This window comes from Halichoerus grypus, chromosome X (genome assembly GCF_964656455.1).
Source record: "Halichoerus grypus chromosome X, mHalGry1.hap1.1, whole genome shotgun sequence".
In the NCBI taxonomy this organism is placed as follows: domain Eukaryota; kingdom Metazoa; phylum Chordata; class Mammalia; order Carnivora; family Phocidae; genus Halichoerus; species Halichoerus grypus.
The window spans coordinates 25,635,864-25,640,088 of NC_135727.1; the positions used below are offsets into that span (position 1 = coordinate 25,635,864).

At 30.5% G+C, this 4,225-nt stretch overlaps 1 non-coding gene across 1 annotated transcript; it reads right to left on the reverse strand.

Moving 5' to 3' along the window:
- Nucleotides 1-1,233: 1,233 nt before the first annotated feature.
- On the reverse strand, nt 1,234-1,336 carry LOC118534667 (U6 spliceosomal RNA). The gene has a single exon (XR_004916823.1). It is a non-coding gene; the product is annotated as a U6 spliceosomal RNA (small nuclear RNA).
- Nucleotides 1,337-4,225: the final 2,889 nt, after the last annotated feature.

A 4,225-nucleotide genomic window follows, 5' to 3' on the forward strand; every position in this document is an offset into this window, starting at 1 on the left:
GGAGCAAGAAAGACACTGAAAAAAGACCTGTATGGCAAGAGAAGATAAGGCATGTACATGATGAATCTAGAGAGGTAGATGAAGCCAGACTATGATATAAAGACTTCTGGGACATGGTATAAAGTTTCAAAATTAAAATAGTATTTTCATGATGGAATAAAAACTCTTTAAAAATTCTACCCTATGGTTATTCCTAATGCTAGAGTCTTATTTATTTATACATTAATTATATTTGTATATTACTCCTATTTATAGCTAACTTGGTTAATCATGTAAATTACTATTTAACAAATATTGTATTATATTTTAATATTAATTTAAATATAATTTATATAAAATAAGTGTAATTAAATATTATATTAAACTACTACTTAACAAAAATACACAACAGATGAGAAAATTTAGCCTTTCATATGCCTCTCTAAACTGTATACCAAAAGAAAAAAGGTGTGCATTTGCAAAGATTTAGAGATCATGAGATAAATTCAAATTGGGAATTAAATATGAAAATCATTCTGGAAATAAACTCCATGATTTTAACATGTTGAGATCATTTGTGCTTCTGGGGAAAGGCCTGAGGAAAATGTGATCAAATACCAGCTACGTTAAATTTTCTTAAGTCATCAGACTGCTCTGACTTTTAAAGAAATGAAAGAGATGCAAATTCCTTCCTAAGATACACACTTTTGCTATTCTCCATTTAAAGTTAAAAATTTCCACTGTATTTAAGGTTTCACCAAGTGTATTTTAACAATCTGGATAATGCAAAAAACACATGTTGTTCTAAATGCTATCTTCATCACTAAGATGTGATTTTATATCTTTGAAAATTGGACATTCAAGGTAAATCAAATTCATGGTACATACTTAAAGGCCTGCTTCAACCCAGACATAGCTGTATATTTTTTCCATTATATTCATGGTAAATACAGTACCACAGATATTTAACAGAAAAAATAGACCACATAAGCCATGCCCTTCTTAATGCACATCTATAACACGGAACTATGTAGGTGAAATATCCCTACCAGAAATTATAGCCTTAAGGGAGAATATTGTGCTTCTTGATTCCTAGACTAACTAGAGAACAAGAAAGCAAGGGTAAGCACAAGGGTCTCTTCCTAATTAAACAGTACAATGCCTTTATTAGTATGTACTTAATCCAGGACAAATAGTATCTACTTTCCAAATTTAATAAAATATTAGAAGTATTTTTTTCTTATTTTTTTATTTTTTAATATGGAAAGCTTCACAGTTTGCATGTCATTCTTGCACAGGGGCCATGCTAATACCTGTATTGTTCCAATTGTAGTATATGTGCTGCCGAAGTGAACACAAAAGTACATTTATAAAAATCAAATTTCACTAACACAAGAAGCATTTCAATATGATATTTTTAAAGGAATTCTTGAATAATGGCTATCACATTCCTCAGGCTTTTTTTTTTTTCCTTCTCCATGTACATCATCCTCAAGAAGCTTGTGAGATTTTGGAAACCAAAAATCAAAGAGCTTTAATTTTATCAATTCCACATTTTTAGTTTAACAAGTACATCTCCGTTCAATGTTCTTGAAACCGTTCTCAGTAATCAAAACTTGAAAGCTAATCTGAATTTGTAGCTTCGCTCACTGTAGTTATAATACTTTATTTTTTTTTCAGTGCAATGGTCAAATTCAGGGCAATTCCTTCCCATAACTAAAATGGAGGCTACTATTGAATATGAGCTATATTACTGATTTAATATATATTATTGCTATTGTTATCACTATTACATACAACATTTTGAATTTTCTCTTAAGCAACTTTTCACATGCTATGACTTCTAAAATATTAGTTCATTAATGTCATGATAACTTGAAAATATCTCGTATTAGTCAGTTTGGGCTGCTGTAACAAAATACCATAGACTGAGTAGCTTATAAAAAATAGAAATATATTTCTCACATTTCTAGAAGCTCACAGTCTGATATCATTTTGTAGCATGGTCAGGTTCTGTTGAGAGCCCTCTTCTGAGATGCAGACTGCTGAATCTCCTTGTTTCCACATGGTGGAAAATGAGAGAACTCTCTAAGATCTTTTTTATAAGGGCACTAATCTCATTTATGAGGGCTTTTATCTTCATGACCCAATCACCTCCCAAAGGTCCCACCTCCTAATACCATCACAATGGGGGTTAGAGTTTCAACAAATGAATATTGAGGGGACACAAACATTCAGTCCATAGCAATCTCCAAAGCAGCAAGTGATTTAATTTACAATGATTTTTATGAAATTAGAATAGAATGTGTTTTCTGACATCAGAATTTACAAAATGTCCCCTGTATAAGATTTATTACATTTATAAACTAAATTTACTAAAATTCTAAGAAGCTAGACTCCATTGTAGTTCAAGTATGTTTTATTTCCAGCATTTATTTTGTTTATCACTGAAATCTGTGTGCATGTTTTAAGACTTTTGGCATATTTGAGTACCATGGAGAAATCATATCTTGTATTTCATTATTCAGTATTCTTGTATCATCAATGAATCCAAACTTCTGGAAAGCCTTATGTTCACATGATGTTAGTGTTGACATCATTCAAATAATATAAATTTAGTACATGCATTAAAACAAACAACATCTTTAGAAGAAAAAGCTACAATATAGTCATTTGTTGTCTGAAGAAAGCTATAAGCAGTAACACTAAAAGACAAATAAAATGATAGGAGTAGAAAATTAGATATGAGTTTATGATGTGATAAAAATAATAGAAAAGTAAATACTCCCCCTGACAATTTAACATAAAGAGTCTGTTCAAGAGAGACTATGGCATAGTTTCATCAAACAATAAATGATGTATTCAGTACTCTAAAATGTGGGGAGAACTCTGATAGTGTTTACTTGAAAAAATAATTCTCTGGACAATTAAATCAGTCTTTAGTATCACAAGTATTAAAACACATTGATAATGAGAAATGGTGGGTTTCTGAAGTTGTCAAAAATTTTAAATGCATAATTCATGGAGCTTTGCTGTGATGCAACCCTTTATGATATAGCATTTGTCTGAATTTGGATACATTTTGTAACCCCGTCTAAGAATAGTTACCAGACTTATCAGCAAGAAAAAGTCCTTATTCATTAATTGCTTTTCTGTAGCCAAAATATTTGAAGTAATGGAGGTATTAGCAAACAAAGACTCATAGGTGTCCTCTATTAAACTAATTTCAAAAAGTTGGATTGTATTTTATAGACTCCTTCCATTAATAATTTTGTCAGGGATATCTAATCTATAAATTTACCTAAATCTTAACAAAGATATTTATATTATTATGCTATACATTGGGTAATAGAAGTTCTCAACTATATATTACAGTATAGGTGTTATTGGCACAACTTGGGATGGTGTGCATTCAATAGTCACATATTATAGTCAATATATCAATATAAATATACTAATATGTTACATTCTATATATATGGGTTACCAGTCATTAAAACATAGATTACACTAAAGTTAACAATATTATAATGGTTGCAACTATTCTTTTACCACTTCTACATTCTTTATTTCATTTAATTCATACAATGACTCTATTTGGTAATTATGAGTATTCCATTTTCCACATGAGGAATTTGAGGCTTAGCAAGGCTAAGTTCTCTATAGTCACACAACTAATTAGTGTCATAGCAAGAATTTGAAAGAGAGCCAATCTGACCAACAGAGTGGCTTTTGATGTAAAAACTAAATACAAATAATCTATTTTAACCTTTCATAATCATCATGATATAAATCATCCTTAGGCAATAGATATATATGTATGTCACATATCAGGGTTTTAACTAGCCCTATATTCTTCTGGGTTTGTGATCTATGACTTTCAGAGGGACTCCAGGTTTGATTTTTTTTTTTTTATTTCTTGAAAAGAAAGTCATCATCTCTGATTTTTCTTAATATTTTTTTAAAGTTTCCATTTACTTTGATATTTTTAAAAATATATTTCACATATAACGTTGCATAAATTTAAGGTGTACAAATGTTGATTTCATACATTTACATATTGTAATATGATTGCCATTGTAATGATAATCAGCACCTCTCTCATTTTGGAAAAAGAAGTCTATGGGGAGGAGAGTAAGATGGCAGCAGAGTAGGAGGACTCTAGGCTCACACACAGGGGAATGCACAAGGAAAACATTTCCCAAAGCCATTGGCTTGGAAAACGAGAGGGGATGAATTTCATGAGT